This window comes from Marmota monax, unplaced genomic scaffold (assembly GCF_021218885.2).
Source record: "Marmota monax isolate L192 unplaced genomic scaffold, Marmota_monax_Labrador192_F-V1.1 WCK01_AAM20220418_F8-fsc00040, whole genome shotgun sequence".
NCBI classification, from domain to species: Eukaryota; Metazoa; Chordata; class Mammalia; order Rodentia; family Sciuridae; genus Marmota; species Marmota monax.
In genome coordinates this window covers 9,986,586-9,995,519 of record NW_026692782.1, presented here as the reverse complement: position 1 = coordinate 9,995,519, position 8,934 = coordinate 9,986,586, and the positions used below count along the sequence as shown (strand labels likewise).

Sequence of the window (8,934 nt, the reverse complement as noted above, 5' to 3'; positions counted from 1 at the left end):
TCTTTCAACAGTGAAGTCATTTGAAGTGTTAAAGCGTCATGAAAAACTTTGCCTTAGCATTTCTGACAGCCTGTATGTGGCACCTGACATTCTCCCCCTTCCCACCCCCTCCCTGGAAATTACCTAAGAAGAAAGTACAAATGCATATGTACTTATTTGTCAGCATCCAGATCAGAAGATCCTTCTGGGAAGTCCTTTCACTTTCTGGTGAAGACTTCAGACATCCCCTCCCACTGGTGTCATGCAACAAGCAGGAGTAAACAGCCTGCTGTCATGCAAAATCAAGGCAAGGCTTCTGCTGCAAGGATGAGCATTTAGCAACTTAAATACGCACTGGCTATTGAGGACGATCTTCTCTGAGCTGTGTTGGCAAGGCAGAGTCAAACCCTCCCTCCCAGCCTGATGGCAGGAATAGAGAAGAATAAATACATATGTGGTCAAGGGTGCCGAAGAGGGGCTAGATTAAACAAAACCAGAGTTGGCATGCCTTATGAGCTCTTGGCTGCCTGCCTGCAGAAGATGGCCCATGGGATGACATCAGGGCTTTGCAGAGCACTTTCCAAGGACCTGTGTGCTCCTGGCACACTCTCCCCACTCCCAAACTCCCCCAACGCTCAAATGATAAAGGGTCCTTATTATAATAGGATTTCTCCTTTCCTGTTTCTTCATTCTAAAGATCTATGCACAGTTTATTTACCCAGAATAACTACCCCAAGTGAGAAAGCTGCTTACTAGAACCAGACACTGTGAAACTGGTGAACCAAATTCCTCAGTCTCAAAATACACCCACTGTCACCTTTCTTGTTATATAAACCTTCTGAGAAGAGGTTTGTTCCTTGGGTTTAAAGAGTGAAAAACATAAGTTAGTGGCTATCAGTACCATCTTAACATGGTTTGTTTTTCTGCCTGTGTCCCATAGTGTCAGGTAGCCAAGAGCAGGACCTGTCTTTTCAGGATAGGACAAAGCACACTCTATATCCAGTGGCTGTGCCTGGAAACTGGTCTGGAGCAAGAAAGCAAATATCTGCAAAGAAAATGCCAGGGTTAACATTTTCTGGGGATAGGAGTATGGCTGAAAATCTAGTACCCATTTCTACAGTAGAGCGGATTATAATCCCAAAATACAGTTCCAAACACCAGGATCCTGAATACCAGAATCCCTTAAGTTCAGCATCCATGCCCGTTTCACCAAGATGGCACTGAAAGCTAAGAAAAAAGTTCCTGCCCCTCCCAAAGTGAAAGCCAAAACAAAAGCTTCGAAGGCCAAGAAGGCATGTTGAACAGCATCCATAGCCCCACAAAAAAAGAAGATCCACACGTTACCTACCTTCCAGCACCCCAAGATATTGCAGCTCCAGAGGCAGCCCAAGTATACTCAGAAGAGCACCCCCAGGAGAAACAGCTGGCCACTATACAGTCATCAGCAACCCCTGACCACTGAGTGGGCCATGAAGAAGATTGAAGACAACAACACACTAATGTTCATTGTGAATGTCAAGGTCAGCAAACACCATATCAAACAGGCTGTAAAGAAGCTCTGTGCCCTGGATGTGGCCAAGGTCAACACCTTGATCAGGCCTGATGGAGAGAAGAAGGCATATGTTCAACTGGCCCCTGACTGTGACGCTTTGGATGTCGCCAAAAATATCGGGATCATCTAAACAGAGTCCAGCTGGCTGATAATAGACATTGTTTTATAACATAATTTAAAAAATGATCAAAATTTCTGAAGTTTAAACTACCTAGGATCAAAATCCTGAAAGATTGAAATCCTGAACGTTCAAATCCTGAAATCCCCAATCCTACAAGCAGCAATGCCCTGTGGTGGGGGCAGGAGGCTGATGGGAGGGGCAGAAAGCTGATCCTAGGGAAGGTGTTTGGTACATTTTCAGTGGTAGACAAGATGGCCACATTGTATCAGATAAAATAAGCGCTCAGAAACCTGGAAAAGTATTCCTTTGGGTGTGTCTGTGAGGGTGTTTCCCGAGGGATCCATGTGTGTAAGTCTGAGTGGACCAGGTGTAAATTGTGTAAAGACTTCTAGAGAGACTGACTTGCTTTATGCTTCCTTTGAAATTTTAACAGCATGGATTCTGTGTGTATGTGTGTGTATATAAAAACACCAACATGTCCTCAATAAATGAAGGTGTGTCCCCTTGGTACATCTGCATTTATGAAAGCTAAAATGTCTCAGGATCTCAGCAATTTATGTGACCGATACAGTGCAGACCCATCACAGTTTGGGGGCTGGTTTCTTCAGGGCTCAGGTTGTCTATCATGGTATTTTATTATTTTTAAAAAATATTTATTTTTTAATTGTAGTTGGATACAATATCTTTAATTAATTTATTTATTTTTGTGTGGTGCTGAGGATCCAACCCAGGGCCTCGCCCTGCTAGGTGAGCACTCTACTGCTGAGCCACAACCCCAGCCCCCATCATGGTATTTTAGATGCCGGTTATAAAGCTGGGTGCACACAATTACCAACCATAATGATATACATTTATACATTTCAATTTTTGACCTATTTTTTATGAATAGAATTCATCTGCTCATAGCTATTAAACCTGTGTGAATATTGGTAGTGTACGTGTTCATGCTTGCAAAAACATGTAGAATGTTATTGCCTATTTTGTTGCATAAAGTGGCCTGTGAAGTGTTGTCATGTTTTTATATGCTTGACAAGTAAATCCCCTCTTTAAAGGTAAATAAATGTCTTTTAAATAATTTTGAATTATTTTTCCTAGAATTAAGTTTTAGACATTTTGATCTTTCAGGATTTTAGACTTTAGGGATTTTTGCTCTTTGAAGATTTCAACATTTGGGATTATGGTGTTTGGAATGGCATCGTGAGGATTATACCCCAGAGCTGTTCTACATAAGACAAGTGGAACTATATCCCATAGGCACTGGGGCAGGTGAGAAATGCTGAAAGAGGAGATCTTAGTGCGGGGAAAGCAGATCACCGGTTCCTGGTGCATCCTGGGGCAGCTTGCCCGGGTGCTGTCCCAGGTGTTGAACTCTTTTCCATAGTTTTTTATCTTGACTATTTAACCTCCCTTTCCCCTCTCCCTTTATAGTAATGATTGCACAGTAATTGTTAACATTTAATGGCCACTCACAACATGAATGATCTTGTGTACTGCTCAGTCAAGTCACTAACCAAAGAATAAATACACTAAATCCCAAACCTCTGGTCCCTGCGCTTTGCAGACCCACATATCAGCCTTGTCAGGGCCTGTGTTCAGTAACTCTTTATTTCTTTCCTCCTTTTACCCACCCTTCCATTCATGCATTTAGTATTTATCAAGAAAAATGTACAGGAAGGTGTGGATGGAACCTACTTCTGGCTCTGCAACAGAGTCACGAAAGAGTGGAAAATCATTTGGGGACTTACTTTCTTCCATACATTCAAAAGGATGTGGAATGTAAATGAAGGTCCAGACCACAGGGGAATAAGAGTCTACACAAAATTCCAAAGAAGAAAAATCATGATAGAAATATTTAAAACGCAGCTACATAAAAGAAACATCTGCATTTAAAAAACATGAGTAAAGCTAAATAATGATGACAAATGGAGAAATATCATTGGATCACATATATAAAATATATATAAACAGTACAATAGAAAAGAAGATAAAATTCACAAGGGACATTTTCTAGCAAACATAACACAATAACTCTCAAACAAGGGAATATATGCTCACTTCCCTTACAGTGTGAGAAGTATATGTTTAAATTACACTGGCATGCCCTTTTTACCTACCAGGTTGGTCAAAATCCAGAAGTTCTGTAAAGTGTTAAGGATCAAAAAGCTGCAGGGAAACAATACTCTCATATGATGTAAGAGGAGAGTAATTACAACCTCTATAGAGGGTACCTGGGTGATATCTACCCACTTTACCAATGCATAGTCTTTGGCCCCAAAACCCAAGTCTAATCTCACACACATTTGAAATAATATATGCATATAAGTATTCAATGCAACATTTTTACTGGTAGAAAAATAGTGGGAATAAAATAAATGTTTATCAATGGGGATCTAATAAATGACAATATCTGTATGCAATAGAAAGTTATGCTGGTATAAAAATAAAAAAGAATCTCTTTATATAATAATTATGTAATGATGTATAAAATATATTTAAATTGAAATAATAATAGCCAAGAAATAAAGCTTAAAAAGTCAAAACATAATTTACGTGTTTTTGCATATATCTTACCACAAAGATAAAAAGTTGTTAACACTGGTTTGCTCTTGGGATGAAAACTGGGGAGGTGGAGAAAAACTTCCCCTGTGAACTTCTAAGATTTTGACATTTAAGCCATGTAAAGGTATTGCCTATTTTTAAATTTTTTTATATCAAAGTCATTCTAGGGAGAAAGGTGATTGTCATTCCTTATGATTTCAGTATTGATCTCTCCCTCCTCTAACTCTTCTTGCTTTTAGCATTTGCACTACACATGTATTGCTTTAATGATAAGCTTTTCTACTAAGAGCCATAACATTCTATTTAAACTTATATAATATCAATAATTGGTGCTGTGAAATTCAGGGCTTTTATGTTCCCGTGTTTTTTATATGAGGATATCTTATCCTCTCTTTGGGTTTTTTTTTTTAAAGCTTCCTCTCTCAATAGCATATGTAAAAAGGAAAGAAATGTTACAACAGCCATTGAGTACATTCTCTGTGCCCAGGGCTGTTATGATGTCTAATTTAATCTCATAGCAATTCTAGAGTTGAACAGTGTTCCTCTCCTGATTATCCAGGTGATAAACTAGGGCCATAGAGAGGATAAATGACTCTCCAATAACTCAGCTAACAAGATGCAGAGCTCAGATCCAAGTGCCTGTCTCTGGGTCTGCTCAGTGCTGCCTCCTGGTGCAATAGAAGAATGATGGTCCTTGTGAGTTTGATCAGTCTTGGATTCTTTTCCTGAACTATCAATGCTTGCATTTCATGTTTGTGGGACCAGGCTTCATGCTGGTTTTGGAGGAAGGGCTAGGAATGCACCTTGCCTCTTTCTGTTTGGTGATAATGTTCTGTAGTACTGGTTTCCCCTATTTTGTGTCCCGGTTCCTAGATGACTACTGGACTTTGAGTTTGCTAATGGTGTTTTCTGAATCAAAGAAATAGGAATAATATTTCTATGGCAAGAGAAGCATCCCAGAGAAAGCATGCCAAAAGTAATCGGAAGATGTGCTGCAGTCGAGTCTCCTGGGACAGAAAGGGTAAGTTTGTTATGCTCGGAGATGACCGTTCCCTCCCCCCCGCCCCTGGTTTGTGAGCTGAAAGGATCCCTTAAAAGCCTCTGTCACGACTGACTTCATAGTTTCATCCAGGTTGGGCACGAGCCAGTTCATTAAGCCAAAGGCGGAGGCTCATTGTGCCAGCTAAAATTGTACTGCTTCCATCTAGAAATGGGCAGAAGTCAAGTAATGTTTGAAATATAAATCCACTCCAGCCCACTGCTCCAACAAAGAAGGTAAACGGGGGACAGAGGGCACCTACAGAGCACCCGTAATTTCACATAATTGGCCAAAGGACTTCATTGTTTCATGATGCAAATGAAAGATCATTAATGGGCAGTAAAAGGGGGCGGACGGTGGGGGGAATGTGGAACGGAAGACAGCCTAATGCTTTCAGGGGAGATTGGCACATCGGCGCTCTGCTGTAATATGCAGTTGGCTAATTTCACCGAGGTATTGAACAAATGATGGATGGGGATAGTTAACGGGCACCATGACAGCAATAATGAAGATACTCCCTGCCAGCAGAAGACCTCTGCTCCTGCTTCCCATTTAAATGACTTCTCATACCACTGAATACATGCTTGTCAAGAGTACCTGTTACCTATTCCCTGATGGCTCGGGATGAGATGCTCTCACGGCAAAGGACCGTCTGGCTATCTACCACCCATCTCCGCATGCCCCCCCTTCTCCTCGGTTAATGTGATTTACCTAGGAAAGTGCAAAGCTGGGAAATTGAGCTACAAGGAAAATTGAACTTAAGAGCAGCGCTGCAATTTCTACCCAGTTTGAGGCTTTTGATTGCTTCTAAGTGGCTGGCAGTCTTCAATGTTTTAGGGGCACCGCAATGTCAGGACAGACAGCCTTTTTATTTAATTGACTGTCACTATGGCACTGTGTTTATGCCTCAGGAAGGTCAGATAAGACGTATAAGGGCTCTGTCCAGTTGCCCTCAGGCAATAACCAAGGGAAATAAGAGACTGGGGCAATGTCATGGTCCTGGGATGGAGGAGAGGGCACAGTAGTGCTGGGATTTGCAGGCCTCAGAGACCAATTAGTGGAGAGGTAAATAGTTTTCTTAATGACTTGAAAGCCAAGAAGACTTCATGAAATTTACATATACCATGACCTTGGAATCAGTTTGATCATCATTCAATTTGATACCATCTCTATTAGACTGAGCTAATAGTAGTTAACTTCATTACCATTCCCATTTGGTCATCTCTTTCAAATATGCAATAGCCCCATGATTTGACCTAAGTAGTAGCTATGAAAATGTATACATATAGTTGCATGTGTATACAAATCTGTACTTGAACATTTCCAGAGCACAAAATTATACTGAATACAGAATCCATATGTCATGAAAAGAAAGCTGGAAGTGGAAGTTTGCCAATGACAAGAAGATTAAAGGTACATGATAGACCTTTATAAGCATAAGTAGCTAAAAAGGGCTTGAAAATGAAAGGAAAGAAATGGCCAAATGGATTAATAATGATACGGCCTTTCATTTGGGAAGTAAGAGGTGCACTGTTGATATAAATCTCAGTGAAAATAGATGGTGAGGTCAACATTCAGATTTTAGGAGACGCTAAAACGTGGAACAGAGAACACTAAAAGTTAGGAGAAGGAGGGAGGAGGAAGAGGAAGAGGAGAAAGAGGAGAGGGAGAGGGAAGAGAAGAAGGAGAGGCAGAAGGAGAGGAAGGAGAGGGAGAGGGAAGAGGAGAATGGGGAGGGAGAAGGAGAAGGGGAAGAAGAATCCTAAATTCTGTTCTCCAATCCCCTGCCCTATCAAAGGATAAGCACATCAACAAACCCCCCTGTTGATGGACGGTCTGCAAAGAGCCTTGGTTTTGAGTCATTATTTGGAAACCCAAGAACACCTGGGAGGCAGGTGTTAGGGTCTCTACTTGCACTGAATCTCACTTTAGGAAGGCAAAATGACTAAGTTAATGTCACAGGACTAGTAGATGCTTGAGCTTAGACTTGAGTCCAGCTGTGTCTGTCCCAAAATGCTCCCACACTTTGTCACACTGCTACACACAAAGCAAGGCCTACATGTCTCAGAAGGCTCAGAGGCCTCGCTCTAAGTGGCTTCAAGGACCTGGATAAAACAGCTCATGTGCTGGGCAAAAGACTCATGGGAGGCTCCCCTCTCTCTGGAGCATCATGCCTGTGAGCCAGGGTTACATGTTTACATTCTGAGACAGTATTCTCTCTCTCTCTCTCTCTCTCTCTCTCTCTCTCTCTCTCTCTCTCGTTATATCATTTTCTGTTGTTATAAAAAATAATCATTAGCATTCAGTTGTTGAGTTTAAAACAGAGATAAAATATACTTGATGAAAATAACACAAAGGAGAAAATGAAGAAGTACATGTGAACAAGTTACATTTTACCAGAATTCAGCCAGCATTAACCTAAAGTAGACTGCAATGATTTTAAAATGCATATCAAAATTTCTAGAACAACACCTAAGCAAATACCTTTAAAATAGTTTTTAAAAATCAACAAAGGTTGTAAACGTTGCACTGTGTGTGTGTGTGTGTGTGTGCACGTGTGTGGATATAGATAGATATTACACAGATGTTTATGTGAATATTACACAAAAGGGAATGGAGAAGAAAAAGGAAAAAAATGTAATATATAAAAAGAAATAGCAGATTGCAGATGTAAGTTGAACCATACCAGTAATTACATTAAATAAGAATAAATACTAAAGAAAAAAGATTTGAAAGTCATGATTAAAAGGAAGGTATAATGATACTCTGAATATCAGAGAAATACTTTATATCAAAATACACAAATGCATTAAAAATAAAAGAATGTGGAATGGGATTGTGACTCAGTGGTAGAGTACTCACCTAGCATGCACGAGGCACTGGGCTCGATCCTCAGCACCACATAAATATAAAATAAAGATATTGTGTCCACCTAAAACTAAAAAATAAATATTTTTAAAAAATTAAAAATAAAAGAATGTAAGGGCTGGGGATATAGCTCAGTTGGTAGAGTGTTTGCCTTGAATGCACAAGGCCCTGGGTTCAATCTCTGGCACCACAGAAAAAAAATTTAAAAATAAAATAAAATAATGTAGAAAGATGGACCATGCACATGGGAGCAGTCTTCACCTGGTGAATTTAATAACCAGTCATTCAGGTGGATGCTGGTGGATTCTATTGCCTTGTTTTGTTATTTTTTGAGTATGGATAAATCTTTTTTTTAATCTTTGCATTATCATAGTGTTTTAAGATTATATATATATATATATATATATATATATATATATACCTTTTATTCTGAATTGGAGTTTTTGTTTGTTCTTAGTTTGGTTCCATTTATGGTTTTTCCCCCCGTTTTTATTGGTGCAATATAGTTTTACATACTAATAGGATTTGTTGTTGCCTATTCAAACAAGCATCCAATATAACAATATAATTTGGCCACTATCACTCCCTAGCACTTCCCCTCTCCCTCACCTCCTCCTCCCTTTGGTCTCTTTCCTCTATTGATCTTCCTAAGATTTTCATGAGCTCTGCCCCTTTCTTTTCCTTTTCCTCTCTAATTTCTGCATATGAGAGAAAACATGGGACCCTTGACCTTCTGAGTTGGCTTCTTTCACTAAACGTAATGGATAGACCATATACTCTTTCTACATCCCTTTCCCTGTCCTCCCTACTAGGTCC

At 40.0% G+C, this 8,934-nt stretch overlaps 1 pseudogene; it reads left to right on the top strand.

The window, feature by feature from the left end:
- The first annotated feature begins 1,193 nt into the window (after positions 1-1,193).
- LOC124094760 (large ribosomal subunit protein uL23-like) lies at positions 1,194-1,661 on the top strand (annotated as a pseudogene).
- The last annotated feature ends 7,273 nt before the right edge of the window (positions 1,662-8,934 follow it).